Here is a 19,752-nt window from a genome sequence, read left to right on the forward strand (position 1 = left end):
CTATCCCACCCCTCTAGGTGGTCACAAAGCACCGAGCTGATCTCCCTGTGCCACGCAGCTGCTTCCCACTAGCTATCCACCCTACGTTTGGTAGGGTATATATGTCCATGCCACTCTCGTCCTGTTGATTCTACCCTTTGGATCTCCCTTGAATCTGCCCCCTTCTTACCCCCAGCCTAGGCTAAATGTCCATCACTCTTTTTCTGAGCTGCTGCAAAGCTTCCTAGTTAATCTTTCTGTCTGTAGTCCATCCCCTACCCTTCCCTCTATTCTCTAGACAGAAGGCCAACTAACTTTTCTAAAACTGCAAGTTTTATCAAAAAGTGGGCAGAAGACCTAAGCAGATATTTCTCCAAAGAAGACATGCAGATGGCCAACAGGCACATGAAAAGATGCTAACATCCCTAATTATAAGAGAAACACAAATCAAAACTATGATGACTCAAACTGGTCAGAATGGCCATCATCCAAAATTCTACAAATAATAAATTCTGGAGAGGCTGTGGAGAAAAGGGAACCCTCCTACGCTGTTGGTGGGAATGTAAATTGGCGCAGCCACTATGGAAAACAATATGGAGCTTCCTTAAAAAACTAAAAATAGAGTTGCCATATGACCTAGCATTCCCACTCTTGGGCATATATCTGGAAAAGATGAAAGCCTCTAATTTGAAAAGATACATGCACCCTAGTCTTCATAGCAGCACTATTTATAATAGCCAAGACATGGAAGCAACCTAAATGTCCGTTGACAGACGAATGGATAAAGAAGATGTGGTACATATATACAATGGAATATTACTCAGCCATAAAAAGGAACAAAATAATGTCATTTGCAACAACACAGATGGACCTAGAGATTATCATACTAAGTGAAGTAAGTCAGACAGAGGAAGACAAATATCATATGATACCACTAATATGTGGAATCTAAAAGAATGATACAAATGAATTTATTTGCAAAACAGAAATGGACTCACAGACAGAAAACAAACTTATGATTACCAAAGGGGAAAGCGGGGGAGGAAAGGATAAATTAGGAGTTTGGGATTAACAGATACATGCTACTATATATAAAAAAGATAACAAGAACTTACTGTATAGCTCAGGGAACTATATTCAATGTCTTGTAATAACCTGTTATGGAAAAGATTCTGAAAAAGAATATATATATATATATATATATACAACTGAATCACTCTGCTGTACACCTGAAAGTAACATAATATTGTAAATCAATTATACATCAATAAAAAATGCAAGTTTTATTATGTCACCTGATTAAACCCTTCAATGGCCCATTACCAGCTACAAGATAAAAATCCATTTAACAACACAACTTTAAGAAGACCTACATAACCTGTCTCTCCAATCATACTTTTATCATCCACCCTAAACACACACACATACTCTCCAACCACAGTGCCCAATTCTGTATACGACATACCATCTGAACACAATACTCTTACACTATCTGCTTTCCTCTTCTTCACTTGGCTAATTCCTGTCCATTATCCATGACTTAACACAGATGTCAAGGATTCCGGGAGGCCTTCTCTAACCCACAACTTGGGGGGGGGGGGTCCTTATTTGTGATCCCCTTCTCCCGTCTGGTCTCCCAGATCAGTAGACTCTAGTACATATAAGTTGAGGCTCTGGAGTCAGACTGCCTGGATTCAAATCCCAACTACACCTTTTATGGCTGTGTGATCTTCTGTGAGTTACTTAATGTCTCTGAGCCTCAGATGCCTCATTTGTAAAATGAAGATAATCATAATGCCTACTTCAATAGGACTGTTTTGAGGATTAAATGAATTAATACAGAAATGACTTAGAAGGAGTCTGACATCTAATTATTGCTAAATAAATGTTAGGCAGGACTAATAATAAATGTAGTAGTAGAATCATGCTACGCTCCATTTGCAGGTCTTTCCCCCTTGATTGTATGCTTTGCAAAAACAAGTATATCATTATCCCTCCTGCAAAACATTTATCTATGCCAAACATTCAATACATTGTTCTTTAATAAATATATACCAACTGAGGATTCAAAGCAATCAAAGATTTCCATTCCCCGAAGAGTTCTCAGCCTCCTTTGAATCACATGGGATTTTCTCCCATGTAACTTTGAAGTATTTTACACTCATACACACATACTATATATATATATATATATATATATATATATATATATATATATATATATATACATACCTGCTGTGTATCAGACACTGTACTATGTACCAAGAGGCAAAACGAAATGAGAAAAATAATTCCTGTAACCAGAAGCTCACAAGCTAAGTCAAGTTAACTGCTCTCAGTGAACAAACTGTGAGGAGCTTTTCGTTAGACACAAGAACAAGTTGACCTTGTCTGGTATCAACCTAGACCATCTTTTAATTTTAAGGGTTTGCTCACAGTGAAACATGTCACACCTACTCAACCTCAGAAATGGAATACACTCTAAAACAATTTGATTAATGGCTTCTCCTGTAGCTTATTAGCTTTGCACAGAAGAACCTAGAAAGCACATGACTTGCCACAATGAAATGTACGTAGAACATGCTAAAACAATCTTGTCCAGGCTTATGTTTGACTGAGGGGTCAGGTGGCTTGATCATCTAAGTTGGAGCTCTTTGTAAACACTTTACGATGATAACCATGGCAGTGTGTACGACATTAGTCACGCTCCATCTTGAATTTCTGATCGTCCATCAGCATCCTCTTTAGCAGAGCATTTTTTAATGTCTACTAAAGTGCCTAGAATGCTTTAGCTACAAGTCCCTGATCTGATTTAGTTTCATCAAATTATTTTCAAATGATATAGAATAATCTCACTGCAACAAAGTTCTGTTATTAAGGTTTTTATACTTCAGGTCAAAACATATCCCTCTAAAATCCAATAAGCACACACTCTAAAAGCTCCAACTAATGCGGTTAGCCTGGACATTAAATGTGACTTCTGACTCCAGGCCCATGTGCTGTAGAAAACTCCACTAAAGTTGCACATGGGCAACCCTTTTTGGAAGAAGCTCAGGATTACTAATTAGTCATCTCACTGGGCCACAAATATTTTATGCAGGATGTATTACTTACTCATACTTCACATTGTTCAAAAATGATTCATGGAGGTAAGTAATCTGAATAAGCAGGTATCATCTTAATGATAAATGCACATAATTAGATATATATGAAATAGCTTAACTGCAATGGAAAAGCTAAAACTTAGTGGTTAAAAGCATAGACTTTGTTACCAGGCAGCCCTGGGTTCAAGTTTTTCTTGATGAGCCATGTGAATCTTGGGAAAGGTACTCAACTTCTTTTAACCGTTAATCAGCTTTCTTAACACTTAAATGTGGGTAATAATACTACCTACCCGATAAGGTCATGAGACAATGAATCTAACATACAGGATGTCTGGGGTATTGTAATTATAAGAAAACTTCTGGGTTTCTTCACCCCTGACTGTTCAACTGAGCCTAAGAAAGCCCAGTGCCGTCAGGGTTCTGCTTTTCAAATAAAATTAAAAATGCAAAACCAAAAAACTTGAGATAACGAATGATCACTGAACCCTTCAGAAAAGAGATGGGGGATAAGTCCTCAAACTGGATGAATTCAAAGCTGGTTAATTACATTCTGCCCACTAACACCTTTACGAACCTGAAACTGAATGATGTAACCTTTTCTCCTTTTCTTAGCTGTTAGCTGGTAATGCTTTCTCCTACTGTAACTGATAAACACGTTTCTACAATGAATCATCAAAATATGCAGAAATCTGTCTACAGGAAAGGCTCTTTGTGAATAAAACCAAAAATGATTCTACTTTTTCAAATAACAATTTAGGTGGCCTTCACTGGCCTTTCAGTTCTAATCTGGCACCAATCAACAAATAATTCATTTAAAAAGTATTTCATCTTTTGGAAAACTCATTGAAGTGGTAAGAATGGGCACCTAATACATTCTAGGCACTTGGTCTAACTATTAGAATAGAAAAAATTCCATTTCTTGAGATTTGTCTAATTATCATGTTCCTATTCAGGAATCATAATTAGACTATATAAGTTGATGAACTGTCATGATGAACACCTGGTTTGAAGTCGTCCAGGAAAGGGAAGACATCTGTCTTCATTTCTTTGTCATAATTAAGAGGCTATGTAGAGCTATTTAAAAATATATAAGGAGATTTTAAATAAAAGGACACTCTCAAAACTTTGACACTCTCAAAATGGGAGTCAGGAATAGTAAATACATACAATGGAATACGATTCAGCAATAATAAATGGATTATCTATATCAGCAACAACAGAGAAGAAACTCAAATACACTGTCCTAATGTGGGATTCAACACAAATTGTATGGTTCCATTTCTATGCTATTCTGGAAAAGGCAAAGCTATTAATGATGGAGGGCAGATCAGTGGTTGCTAGGGGTTAAGGATGGAGAAAGGGCTTAACTACAAACAGGCAGCAGGAGAGTATTTTTCCAGAGTGATGGAACTGCTTTGTATCCTAATTATCAGTCAGCGGTTACATGACTCAATGCATTTGGCAAAACTCATAAAACTCAAACCAAAAATGTGAATTGTACTGTCTGTAAATTCAAATGTAAAGTTTAAAAAGAAGAAAACATACAGTTCACTGTTTACTGAGGCCTAATCTTAACACTATTTAAAATCATAGTAGAGAGGTGGTTTCTCTTGAACAAAAAATGGGATTTCATTATAAAATCACAGGAAAACCCATTTTTTCCCAGCTTTACTGAGGTATAACAGACAAATAAAAATTGTATATATTTAAGGTGTATAATATGATGTTTTGACATATGTATACATTGTGAAATGATTACCACAATCGAGCTAATTAACATCTATCACCTCACATAGTCACCATTTTTTTTTGGTACTTTTGTGTGGTGAAAACACGTAAAATCTACTCTCAGTAAATTTCAAGTATACAGTACAGTATTATGAATTATATTTGCCATGCCGTATATAATGTCTCCAGAACATATTTATCCCATATAACTGGAACTTTGTACTCTCTAACATCTCTCCATTTCCCCCACCCCTCTGCCCCTAGCAAACATCATTCTACTGTTTTTACGAGTCTGACTTTTTCAGATTCCACATGTAAGTGAGATCATGCAGTATTTATCTTTCTGTGTCTGGCTTATTTCACTTAGCATAATGTCCTCTAGGTTTATCCATGTTGTAAATGGCAGGACTTCCTTCTATTTTTAAGGCTGAATAACATTCCAGTGTGTGTGTGTGTGTGTGTGTGTGTGTGTGTGTGTGTGTGTGTGTGTGTGCACGTGTGCGTGTGTGTGTGTATGTGTGTGTATCATGTTTCCTTTACCTTCTTATCTGCTGACAGACACTTAGGTTGTTTCCGTATCTTGACTACTCTGAATAATGCTGCAATGAACACAGAAATGCAGATATCTCTTTGAGAAACTGATTGCATTTTTAAAAGCTGTAGTATATACTGTAGATTGTCTGTGTACTCCATTCCACCCTTCTTTGGTTGGGGAGGCCAGAAAGCTAAACATTACATTTCTAAGACTTCTTTGCAGCTGGGTTCCAGTTAGAATTGGAGCCAATTAGAAGCACTAATTAAATATCTGAAAGACATTGGCCATTTTCCTGCTGCTCTGCTCCTAACAAACAAGGTCTGAAAGATACAGGTTTTAGAGGAAGTCGTGGCAGCAATAGCAACAGCGGCATGCCTTTGAACTCAAAAGTCCAGGGGTGGACACACATTCCTCATTCTTCAGTCTTTCATGCCATTTTGTAAGCACTCAGTCCCCTGTATTAAATCTCTTCTGCTTGAAACACCTGAAGTGTTTTCCATATCCTGACTTCATCTCTGCTGATATAAAAGGCCAATTTATTTATAAAATAATCCCATCTCATGGTCTTTAAAGATGGGATTATTTAGACATTCCAGAAAGGTTCCATTAAATTCAGCAATCCATGGCCAAAGTAAAGCTACCACTGTTTTGCAGAGTTTTCAGTATCACTCAGCCCTTTTTAACTGTGTTGTAATGATGATAGATGTTAAACAAATTATCTCTTATAGGTGACAGCTCCAGGCTGATATCTGATAGCATCAAACCTAGCAGAAGACAGACTCTACTTCCCAGGTATCTCAAATAGTTTCAGAATTGAGCTTAATCCCACCTGGTCAGATCCAGGTATTCTGTCCATTCCAACCCTAGCTATCAATCCCATGACTGACAAATGAAGACAGAACATAAATCCTTTTACCTTCTGACAACTGTTAGCATGTTCCTCATAGGTTTTCTGTTTTTCACTATTTGCGGATTTTAAATGTATCTTTCATTTCCTGTTAACAATGAAACACATTAGTCAAGCCTAAAATAAGTACTGCAGACTTGTTTAAAGACAAACTTCCCATGAGGCTTGGCAAACATAGCCTGAAGTATTAGGAATAAGTTTGGATGCTTAGGGACTGAATTACCTGCATTTTTACACCTCTAGGGAAGATACCTGAGGAAATACAATGTGCTTACCCACCTTGCTCAAACGCTAACACAAGCACAGCATTTTAAACAAGGTATGTGATGACAAGTGCAAAAAAATGCATCCGTGAGGATAAAGGTCATGGATGCATGGTTGAAAATATACATGTACAGAAGGTGCACCGTACATTTTTATTAAAGGAATGAATAAGATATGCATGTATTTTGGGCTCTATAGGAGTAAAAAAAGGTTGGCTTGAGCTAATTAGATGGTTTCTTTATCTCTAAAGCAGGAGTTGCTCATGGCTTTTGGTTGCCTTTGCCCCTTAACACCACTTCCTGTTCCACTGATAAGAGTGTCCTAATAATGTTCATCTTGAAGTCCTCCCCTTTCCTGCTCTCCATTCCTGAGGTCCCAGTGATACTGACTCCAGAAGTGCAGCTTGTGACCTGGGCTCGGATCTCCCATGGCGAGGGATGGAATGTGCCTGGCTCAGGAATGGACAGAATATTGGATCTGACCAATCGGGATTAACAAGTTCACTTGTGATATATGTGATATATTTGATATCTGATATATCTGAGATACCTGGGAAGTAGAGTCTTTCTTCTGCTAGGTTTGATGCTAGAGCTATCAATGACTAACATGTAAAGTCAGAGAACTGTCCAAACATAGGAGAAGGCCCATCAGAGGGACAAAGGAAGCCAAGTCCAGTACAATTAGACTAATGCGACCCTGGAACCAGCTGTATCTGAAGCACCTTTCCAGCTACGTGAGCCAAAAAGTTATCCTTTCCTTGCTTAAAACTCTGAAAGTCAACATATTAGTTAATTTTATTTGTTGGTTTGTTTTACTCATTTTTGTCATCCAAAGAGCCTTTACTGAAACATTAACCTTCAGCCCCAAATGTATATTTTCGTGCATACTTTCATGTTTCTAGAGCAGTTTCTTTAGCTTGCATGAGATTTTCAAATGAGTTAATTCCCCAAAAGATCAAGAATTACTTTTCTAGAGAAAAGCAATCCCACAAAACTTGACTAAAATTTGCCCTTTTATGGCACGTTTTTATTTTTACCAAAAACAAACACAAAACCCTGACCAATTTCTACTTCTAAATAGGAAAGTAGGTATGGAATAATCATAGAAAAGAAGAAAGGAAGTAATTAACCATGGCAGGTCAGGGTTTTAAGATCTTTGTTGTTCTACAAATTCTTATTTTTTAGCATCACCCCGAATCATATCAAACACACTGAATGGCACTCACAGCAGATGTAGTTGGTATATAAGTCCACAAAGATGATTTAAGTTACAAGTTGAGATAATGTTGATAAAATAGTTGACAATGAAATGTCTTATTTGGGAGATATTTAATGAACAGTCATTTTGTGGTAGTTTTCATCTTATATTCTGGAGCCAATAAAATTTTTTCAGAACTCACCTATTTTTTGAGAAGGCTGAAAATATCCTGGAACCTAGGAGATATACTAGCATACTTAAATGATAAAATGATTAAAAATTATTTTTAAAAGTTGCCACACAAGGATATGCACACAGTGCTGGGCTCCATTTCCATCTATTTTACACCCAATCTGCCCTGTTCTGATAGTGAAATCTCAAGTTGCCTCTGCCTATCCAAAGGTGATCACTGCACAGGGCTGGTTCTTCTTTATTGGTAATGTAGAAGGCTCTACTGATGGAATTAATGGATCCTTAATGAATTTTTCCATTTCAAAAGGAAGTTCTACAATTCAATGTTAATCTTCTAATTTATAATTTGTTATACTTTAATGTTAACTTCACACTTATAATTTTATTGAGACTGCTACAGACATAGCAATGAATCACAATACACAACAAAATAAAATAAAAACCAAAACAACTCAACAATACTCTGCCCATCCTCCATCTTAGAGAAGTGGGCCAGATATCAGAAAAATAAGTTTAAAAAATATTCTCGGGCTTCCCTGGTGGCTCAGTGGTTGAGAGTCCGCCGGCCAATGTAGGGGACACGAGTTCGTGCCCCTGTCCAGGAGGATCCCACATGCCGCAGAGCAGCTGGGCGCGTGAGCCATGGCTGCTGAGCCTGTGCGTCCGGAGCCTGTGCTCTGCAACGGGAGAGGCCACAACAGTGAGAGGCCTGCGTACCGCCAAAAAAAAAAAAAAAAAAAAAAAAAAAAAAAATATATATATATATATATATATATATATATATATATATATATATATATATATATTCTCGAGTAATATAGGGATCCAGCCTGAGATGGCAGCTTCAAAAGAGAAAAAAAAAAAAAAAAAGGAAGAAGAAGTAAAAGTGTTTAGTAACTTTCTTCAAGGAAGAATGGGAAAAAGGTTTAAATGCCTCAAAATACAAGGAAGACAACACCTACCAATTATTACATTGAAACAGTGCAGAACAAACTTAAAAGAACAATTTTTTTTTCCTAGATTTGCTGACAGGTGTGTGGGAGGAACTGATTACTGATAGGTGTATAAATAATATTTTGAAGGTAAGGAAACCTGTCATTACAGTTTTAACATCTTTATCTAGAACAGTGTTTCTCAGACTTTAACCTGAAAATAAATTATCCAATTTTCTTGAGCAAAAAAAAATGCAAATTCTGATTCAGTATGTCTGGGGTGGAGGCAGAGATTCTGCAATTCTCACAAATTCTCAGGTGATGATGTTGACAGTTAGGAGACCACACTTTGTGTATCAAGGCTCTAGAGTTCAGTATTTTTTAAGAGTTCCACTTCAATTTGAATCAGCTGGCCAACATAGATATTGTAACATTTTTAAACAGTGTTAAAAGTTCATACTTATAGAGGTGAGTTTCCTTCACTATAGATAAAAAGAACACTTCTCAACTTTATTTTTTCCAAGTACTATTTTTGGAGCAGTGGCCCTCACTCTCAAAGATTCAGCTTCAGCAAGTCTGAGGCAGGGCTCAAGACTTTGCATTCCTTGAGCCCAGGTGATGGAGAAGCTATTATGCTTGTTGCCCCACTGCTTTAGGGCAAACATCGAGTCCTGCTGGAATATTCTGTAAGAATTCATGAGAACACAAAGTCTTTACTAACAGAAACTCATCAAGTATTGGAGTTTCAGGTGACCTGAGATTAATCTTTCCCAAGGTCCTCATTTGAGAGACAAAGAGCTTGGGTACCAGAGAAACTGGGTGTCTTACCTGGAGCCACAGACTGGTTAGAGAAGCAAAACGAGGCCCAGAACTCCACTCTTTCATCATTAAGCAAGGAGACTTGTCCCTATATCACACTACTGTTTTTTCATCTTTTTAAAATATTCCTGAATCACTTGCTGTTGGATCCCTAACAACCCAACACTGAACACATTTCAGTTCTTCCAGTCACTCTCTTTTTAGAAATAATCTCCAATAGAGTGTTTCTAAGTGTGACTCAAGGCCCTCCTTTATTGGAATCTCAACAGAGCTTGGCTTGCTTAAAGATACAGATTCTTAAAGTTGTCCCCAAACTATTGAATTTGATTCTCTTGGGCTGGTAGCTGGGAGTCTGCATTTTGACAAGTGTACCTGCAAATGCCCCTCAGTGGGACTGTTTGATGAACAGGTCCATAAGATGATGGTTCAACCTTGGATGGTTCTCCTTGGAGGAGAGGGTTTAAAAATCCCCATGCCCCGACTGCATGCAATTACATCGGAATCTCCAGAGATGTGGCTCAGGCATCAGTAGTTGTCAAAGCTCTCCAGTGATTCCAATGTGCAGCCAAGGATGAGAAACAGTACTCAGGGATTTTCAGATACTTCTATATTTCTATCCAATATAAGGATGTTAAACCGTCAGACAAAATGATACTTTCTTTTAATGAATATAGAAATTTCGTCACCTGGAACACCAAGGGTAGAACAGTTGGCTTCAAAAATTCCAGTCTGATCCGGTAAACCCAAATGCTTGTATTCCAACAAAATAAGTTGGAAAAAAGTTCTGAATTGGTGTCAGCAGGGTCCTACTGAGGTAGGGCTTCCTGTATGCCTGGAGAACTAGAAATTCTTGTTATTTCCATCTGGTCACCTCTGGCAGTTTACAAAGCAAGCATTTTTATAAGAAAATATTTTTGTATGGATTTCTGATTAAGTTACTAAATAATAAATGCTTCCCTGCAAATGAGCAGTTTGATTTAACAGCAATGGCAGGTTATAGTGACTCACGTCAGTTCCCAGGATTCTTTTAAGGAGTAAACAAGAGAAAAGTAGGAAAATAGAATTCCTGCAAAGTAGAGTGTCTGAAATTCATCTTTTTAGACTTCAAATTCCAAAATGCTAATGGCATGGATTTCTCAATTACTGCCAAAGATGTTCTACCTAGTAAGTTTCTTGAGGGTATCTATATTCTAAATAATCAACCTAGTAATTTCTCCATAATCAAAAGTTGTTGGTTTAGCTCAAAAAGAGCTTAAGCTTTATGAAAAGATGCCATTTCAGGGACTTTAAAAACTTGCAGAGCTGGACATAAAAATAGAGATAGGTTAGTGACTTAATATATACGTGACATTTATTAACTTCAAGATAATGACTGCCTAATTAAAAGCAGGCTTGCCGAAACTTCCATTTTGGCGATGATATTAACACATTTATTGCTTTTCACTTTCCTTTTTTCACCCCACAGATCACCCCTCAGTGCCAAAACAGGACAGCATACACTATGGTTCCCACATCAGACACCGGCATCTCTCTCCATCCTCATCCTGAACTCTGAATTTCCAGCAAAAATGCACTCAAAAGGAAGCTTGGGTGAGGGCAGGGGAAGGCTCTCAGCTGAAGTTCAGACAAAACAATTTGGCCGCCACCCCTCTCTGGAAGAAGCCCTTTTAACAGCCCTAATCTGTGGTTCCTAATTTGCCCCTCTGTCTAATCAGCATTTCTCAAATATTTATGTCCTACAATTGTTGGGAGATCTCGTGAACTGTCAGATTCTGATTAAGTAGGTCTGGGGTAGGGCCTAAGATTCTGCATTTCTGATTTCCCATGCGATGCTAAATGCTGCAGGTTCATGGACCACATTTTCAAGTGCAAGGAGCTAGATATTATTTTTGGTGGAAAAGAAAACACACAGTGATGGTGAAAGGCTATGTCCCCTGCCCCACATCTACTAAGGTGTCAGTAGTAGTGGTCAATTTTGGAAAGCCCATCGAGCCCACAACTCCTTTGAGAATTATTATCTGACCCATTTCCATGGCATATCAATGGCACCCATATTTGTGCTAGGACCTTACCACTGGCCAGAGCTGACTGGACCAAGGATGGACATACATGTGCTCAAGCTGAGCCAATCAGCTTCTTCCTCTCTTGAGAATTTGGGGTCAGACTTCTGAGGGCCAGTCATGAGTTGCTTGAACCAGGGGATGTAAATATCTGGAACCGTCATTGTACCTCATGTGGAAAGAGAAACGGGGACAGAGAAAAATAGCACTAGAGGAGCAGAGATGAGAGAGCACCTGAAAATCAATTGCCGCCTGGGTTCTTGAAAGCTTTTTAGTTCCTATTTTCAGATTCTTCCTTTCTTACCATGGGATCCCTGGAAACAGCCCTGCATCCTTTTGATAAATTCCCCTTTTTCTTGCTTAAACTAGCTTGAGAGGGAGCCTACAAATCCTAATGCAAAGGGAAGGTAGTTTTACTTTTAATCAGAGAATACACTGTCTGTCCCAGAGGTCAGGATCTAAGAGGAATAAAGAGTTCACTTCCATATCCAGTAGTGGTGGGCAACTTCCTGGAGCTACCTGTGAACAATCCTATGACCTTCTGTGAGTCATTTAAAAGTAGCCTTTATTTCCTCTTGAAATGTCAGACAATGTCAACTCTTCAAACTCTTTTAATAATTAAGGCTCTGTTTACGTCAGTCTATGTCCTTCCTTCCCATTTCCTTCAACCTTATTATTCTTACATGCCAAGTAAAAAGAAACCTGGCCTATTCCTCCATCACTCTCACCTAAGCAGGTGACTTGCATTCCACCCACAGGAGACAGGTGGCTGGCCCACAGAAGGCATCCGGGAGGTGGGAGCTATGATTTTTACAAGTTCCTCTCTCCACTCTCTCATTCACCTGACTACCTGTTTGATCCTCCCATCTTGCCTTATCACACTCTTCCTTACTATAATCCCTGTAAATGTCTCTGATCTTCCACTTAAAATAAAAATCCAGTGGTTCTCCTCAGGTGGTACCAGCTCCTGGATTCCTACCTATCCTAAAGACAATTCCTTCCCCCACCCATCCAACCCCGTTCATCCACTTGACCTCAGAAGATATAATGCCACAGCACCCCCCTTTCCATAACCACCAACACATCCCATCTTTCATGATATGTATTAGACTTGGTACCGGTGGAATTCACCTTGACAAGGCTAGCTTATGCCAAATGAGTCATCCGTTAGGGGTAAACAGCCCGGCAAATATAAGCCTTTAACCTTCTGCCTCCTTGAGACAAGAACAGAATCTAGATTCATTTTTGTCCTGAGATGTATGGTTATAGCTCCACGCCACTTCGCATTAATGAAGTTTCTGCCTTTTCATCTATCGGTGGGTACGGAAGTGTACAACCATCTGTTTTCATTCAAGATGTGTCTTTGGACATGTCTTCCACATCCATAAAGACCTCCATTCACCTAATACAGCTAAGAAAATTGCTATTTATTATGACAAGGTAAACATTTCATTATCTTTTCACTTATGGTATCAATTATATACTAAAACTCTCCTAGAAGAACGAATATGTTCAATCCCAACCTCAATAAAAATGCAACATATTCATTTCCAATTTAATCTCATAATATATTTTTCATTGATTTCTCTAAAATGATCTATTCCAAAGTTATTAAAACTATGCCTATGAAGAATATTCAATGCTATGAAAAAGCACTCCAAATATAATGGTTTGGGGGAAAAAAAACAGAAGACATAGACATGATATGTCCAAAGTTTCAAAGTATAGTTTATGTTTATATCTGGAAATACTAAAAATAAATATAACAAAATATTATTAGTGGTTATGTCTGGATGATAGGATTGAAGTAAATAGTTCATTTTTTCTTTGTAATTTTATGAAGCAAAAAAGATCTTTTCAGGGAATTCCCTGGCAGTGCAGTGGTTAGGACTCGGCGCTTTCACTGCGGTGGCCTAGGTTCAATCCCTGGTTGGGGAACTAAGATCACACAAGCTGCGTGGTGCTCTGCCCCCCACCCAGCAAAAAAAGATTCTTTTCAGTGCTCAGGAACACGTATAATTAGAGAAAAAGTAAACATTACCTATATATCATGGCCTACATTCAGCAAATTAAAATGATTCATGCATCTCCTTTGTTTTGACTGTCCTGCGGGAAGTACACTTCACTACATTAATGTGATTTGCTGACAGGCTTCTTAAATTTTGTGTTGGAAAGGAAACACTGGAGGAAGACTGCTGTGTTCTTTCCAAGTGCCTTAGACTGAAGGGATGAGATAAGGACTCAGCTTTAGGGTTGGTTTGAAAGTGATAACACCTGCCTCTTGGACTAATACACTTGGGGTGGGGGAGAAGAAAAATGATGGCTTTAATACGTTTTGTGTAACTTAACCTTTTTTTTTAAAATTCAAAACATGTTGCTTCCTACCTCCTAAGGCAATGTGTTCTCTTCTAAAAAAGCCCGAACTGTTCAAACATATTTAAATATTTATTTCACTTCTTCAAGTATTTTCATGTGGAAAAATACAGGAAATGATCACCACTAAGTAAAAAAAATTATAATTGCATGATCATCTGCCTCTGAAAATGTATAAAACAAGAAAATACCCTTCCAATCAGACTTATGAGAGATAAGCAATGTTACCAAGTACTGACTATGCATACGTTCGTGTGTATACATACATATATCATGTCTATGTGTATGGCAGCATATACATGTATATGTATGTGTACATGCATAGTTATAAAGCAGATATACAAACATACATGTTTTTAAGAAAAATTAAAATGACATCAAGTTTTACATACTTTATTGCAGTTTGCATTTTTTGGAACACATAAAACACATTTCTCAAAGGGAACAACTAATTCCAATAGCATAGCCATTTTAAAATTTAATACTGCCAAATTACCCAAACAAACAAACAAAAAACTATACAAGATATCCTGCCTTTTGGCCGGAACTGCCATATTCCCGTAATTCGCCAAAATGACCAACACAAAGGGAAAGAAGAGGGGCACCCACTATGTGTTCTCTAGTCCTTTTAGAGAACATGGAGTTGTTCCTTTGGCCACATACATGCCAATCTACAAGAAAGGTGATATTGCAGATATCAAGGGAATGGGCACTGTTCAAAAAGGAATGCCCCACAAATGTTACCACAGCAAAACTGGGAGAGTCTACAATGTTACCCAGCATGCTGCTGGCATCATTGTAAACAAACAAGTTAAGGGCAAGATTCTTGCCAAGAGAATTAACGTGTGTATCAAGCATATTAAGCACTGTAAGAGCTGAGACAGCTTCCTGAAACGGGTGAAGGAAAATGATCAGAAAAAGAAGGAAGCCAAAGAGAAAGAGAAAGGTACTTGGGTTCAACTGAAGCGCCAGCCTGCCCCACCCAGAGAAGCACACTTCGTGAGAGCCAATGGAAAGGAGCCTGAACTGTTAGAGCCCAATCCCTATGAATTCATGGTATGATGGATGTAAAGAAAATAAAAGACCTGGACTGTTAAAAAAAAAAAAAAAACTATATCTTCCACTTAAAAACTTTCTTGAAAGGCATATGATTATTTTTATTATGATGACAATAATAAAAATAAAAATTAAAACAGTCTAGGAGCTTGGGGTGGGAGGGAGAAATGCCTTCAATGTAAATGGTGGGTTTTTTGGCTTCTTTATTTCCTTAAACTGGGTGGTGATTAAGAATATTTATTATCTCATTCTTCCTCATGCTTTTCATATATTTTACAAATATCCTTTTGAAACTGCTCAATATTTAATAAAAATAATTTTCTAAAAGATATAAAAGTATAAGACAAAAAGGCTTCCTTTCCCATCGCACCAGTCCACTCCCACAATGGTACAAATAAATTGATCATTTCTGATTTCAACTCCTCTAGTCTACCTCTATACCTCTCTAGAGGCAGGACTATTCAATAGAACTCTAGCGAACCACATATGTCATTTTAAATTTTCTAGTAATACATTAAAAACAACAAAAAGAAAATGGTAAAATTAATTTTAGCAATATATTATTTAAATAGACTGAAAATACTATCAGTTCAACATTCTTCAATATTAAAAATGACTGAGGCATTTTAACATTTGTTTTTTTCATACTAAGACTTGGGAATCTGCTGTGTATTTTCCTTAGAGCACATCTCACTTTGGATGAGCCGCATTTCAATGGCTCAAAAACGCCGCCTGGCCAGTAGCTACTGAATTGGAAAGTGTACCTCCAGATAATATGCTCAAACCCCTATTTCTTGATTTGACAACTTAAAAATGATCATTTGACTCCACAGTATGCCATTCCCTTTTTTTCCTTATCTTCACCACTGCTAATATTATATAATATTTTGTTTTTCAATTGATCTGTAGACAGTTTAAACCTCTCTTCTTAACTCACCAAACTGAGGCAGTGTTATCTCACTCTCTCTGTAAAATGAGGGATTAGGGTCCCTCTGCCTCCTTTCACATTCTTCCCCTTTCCACCTCCCAACTTTTCTCTAGCAAACTACTACTCTCAAATTGTCAAAGTTTTATCATTTATACCATGTTCTGTACTATAACTTTTTTACACAGTGATGTTTGTATATTGCAAAATGAACAGCATTTACAATATGAAACTTACATGGTAACTACTCTCTGCAGAAACAAATTGTGCATGTGAAGGAAGAGAAGGCCATACACCACTGCTCTCACCTGTCTGCTCCAAGAACCAGAACAAAGAAAACTGAGTCGAGAAGGGCCCAACTTAAATACTCCGTTAACTGAGAACATGCAGTTTTATCACACTTTCTCTTATAGAAATTTCATTTGCTTTTAGGATTTTAGAGCTCCCTAAAAATCCTATTCTGCTTTTGACAGGTTTTTTTTTCTTTTTTTTCTTTTAAACATTTGCCAAAGAGTTACTGTCTTGGGGTTTCTTGTTTTTTGTATTAGTTTAGTTTATCCACCTATCCTTGGAACCCACATTTCTCTCTTTTATTTTGCTGCATTAATTCTTTTAGGAATGGCCTGGGGATGAGCAAATGTTTTAGTTCTTACTTGTCTTAAAATGCTTTTATGTTCCCTTCATACTGAATTTGCAGTTTGTTGGGAACAGAATCAAAATTCCTACCAAACCAAGAAGGTATCATTCTCTTGTGCTCTAGAAATCATCTCTGTGGTCAATTCCCTATCCCACTCCCATTTCTGGAATCTTTTAGCATCCTCTCCTGCTCCTTGGTCTTCTGAAATATCAGGAAAATGTATTTAATTACCGATCCACTCATATGCTTACTCAACCTACTTTGCATTCAGAGGGCCTTTGTTGTCCGAAGATTTGGAAAAGTTAAAAATGTGTGTGTATGAGCTTCCCTGGTGGCGCAGTGGTTGAGAGTCCGCCTGCCGATGCAGGGGACACGGGTTCGTGCCCCGGTCCGGGAGGATCCCACGTGCCGCGGAGCGGCTGGGCCCGTGAGCCATGGCCGCTGGGCCTGCGCGTCTGGAGCCCGCGCTCCGCGGCGGGAGAGGCCACAGCAGTGAGAGGCCCGCGTACCACAAAAAAAAAAAAAAAAAAAAAAAAAAAAAGTGTGTGTATGTATCTTTTATTTCCTCCAATGTTTTTTTCAATTTTCTCTTTCCAGACCCTCTATAAGAAAATGTAGGACCACTATCATGTCTCATCTTTTCACTCATACTTTCCAACTCTTTGTTCTTTCGCTCCATCTTTCTGGAAGGTTTCTTCATCTTTTCACTATACTATTATTAAGTCAACAATTACACTTTAGTTTCCAAGAATCCCTACTTGGTCTTGAACTACTCCTCTTCCATAGGAGTCTGTTCTTAACTCTCCCTGATGATACAATTTGGAATTATTTTAAGGATTTATCTCTTCTCGTTTATTTCTGTTTCTTCTGGCTCAGTTGATAGGTTTGTTCACATAGATCCTTCTGTTTTAGCTGTCTGTTTTTCATCAGTATCTGCTGATTCTAGTTTGTTTGATCACGTTAATGAATGATCTGGACGCCACAGGGTAATCCAGATTCAAAGAGTTACCAACATGGCTTCTTGTTCATTTCTCCTCATCAAAATGCAGACCATTCCATTTCTGGTCACTTCTGAAATAGTTCTTGGTGGTCACTTAATTCTGGATTCCCTAAGAACCATGAACTATTTGGGTTAAAAACTGGATTTTCTTGCTGCAGTTTTCAAAAGGACGGCAGATGAGGGTCTGATGGGCATTATTTCAAAATTAGGCTTTATTTGACAGATCAAAGGTCATTGTTATAACTTAGTCATAATGGCTACATTGAAACAGATTCTAGAATTAATTCAGTGTTACAGAACTTTGTTGAAAAAAAACTAATTTCACTTACATTTAAGATCTAAACAAATCAATAAATGAATCTATTTATTTTCATATTATTCCCACTTGTACCATTTTAGGATAGCCTACTAAAGCAAAGAGACATTTGAAATTGTGTGGGTACCTCTATCCTTTCTTATTACAGTAGCTTATGCAAAAACAAAACAAAACAAGTAAGCGCCCTGTGTCCAGAAAGACAGTAAATACCACCTCAGACAGGAGGGTAAAGATCCCAAGACACTCTGTATGACAGACTCTAGGTCCATCCACCTCACTACAAATAACTCAGTTTCGTTTCTTTTTATGGCTGAGTAATAGTCCATTGTATATATGTACCACATCTTCTTTATTCATTCAGCTGTCAGTGGACACTTATGTTGCTTCCACGTCCTGGCTATTGTAAATAGGGCTGCAATGATCACTGTGGTAAATGACTCTTTTTGAATTGTGGTTTTCTCAGTGTATAAGCCCAGTAGTGGTAAGTCAGAAAGAGAAAAAAAAATACCATATGCTAACACATATATGTGGAATCTAAAAAAAAATGGTTGTGATGAACCTAGGGGCAGGACAGGAATAAAGACACAGACGTAGAAAATGGACTTGAGGACACGGGGAGGAGGAAGGGTAAGCTGGGACGAAGTGAGTGAGTAACATTGACATATATACACTACTGAATGTAAGATAGATAGCTAGTGGGAAGCAGCTGCATAGCACAGGAAGCTCAGCTCAGTGCTTTGTGACCACCTAGAGGGGTGGGATAGGAAGGGTGGGAGGGAGACGCAAGAGGGAGGGGATACGGGGGTATATGTATACATATAGCTGATTCACTCTGTTATACAGCAGAAACTAACACAACATTGTAAAGCAATTATACTCCAATAAAGATGTTTTTTAAAAAAAGATCCCAAGACACACAAGTAAAAACTAAAATGGTCTCTGTGTGCCTACCTAATTGCTTTTCTCTCAGACTTGTAGCTGAGCCATAGTTAAGAAAGTTACTGAGTGACTGTTCTATCTTAAAGCTCTCTGAGTTCACCATGCCATGCCATGAAATCCTGCTCTACTATGCAATTGTCCCCCATGAGAACAAAGACTTGCTTACAAGTCTGAATGTGTAAGCTGCCTTCCACTGATTTCAACCTCAGTCTTTCCTCAAACCTTGCAAACACACATACTAAGGGTCCCATCTAAACAAAATCCTCCAACACTAAAATCCTTAGGAAATTTTATTTCTGAAAAATCCATTCGCAAGTGATTATACATTCATATTACACAACATTTACATTTTAAAAATGTGAATCATGTTATTTAATTTTCCAACTCAGATGGAAAACACTGCTAACACTGGTGATACTTAAAAAGATATGTTGCCCAGGAGAGAAGACTATAAAATGTTAAATATCTGTAATGAAATGTAACAGCTACCAAAACAAGAACAGATGCCTCAGCAGATGGTTCAACTTGTCCACCCAATATCTTTTCTCCCTATTTCAGTGGGTAATGAAAAACGAACACAACTAAAAATACTTGTTTCCATAGGCTTCCTTACAATTAGTGGTAGCTTTGTGACCCTGTTTAGTCCAGTGATAGACTAAATGTTGAGATTTGGGGATAAGTTTCTGCTTTTCTAATATAGATACAATGTTCCCCATTTTCTTTTTTTCCTTTTTGCTGGGAGTGTGTATGTGACACCTGGAGGTACAGCACCCATTTTGCAACCGTGAG

General features: G+C 37.9%; 1 protein-coding gene and 1 pseudogene across 7 annotated transcripts in view; one reads left to right on the forward strand and one right to left on the reverse strand.

Annotated features, from left to right (window-relative positions):
* PLCB4 (phospholipase C beta 4) overlaps positions 1–19,752 on the reverse strand; it is a 436,230-nt gene that overhangs the window by 203,515 nt on the left and 212,963 nt on the right. The window lies entirely within an intron of this gene.
* On the forward strand, positions 14,661–15,152 carry LOC131741567 (large ribosomal subunit protein eL21-like; annotated as a pseudogene).

Source organism: Kogia breviceps, chromosome 14 (assembly GCF_026419965.1).
Source record: "Kogia breviceps isolate mKogBre1 chromosome 14, mKogBre1 haplotype 1, whole genome shotgun sequence".
Taxonomy (NCBI): domain Eukaryota; kingdom Metazoa; phylum Chordata; class Mammalia; order Artiodactyla; family Physeteridae; genus Kogia; species Kogia breviceps.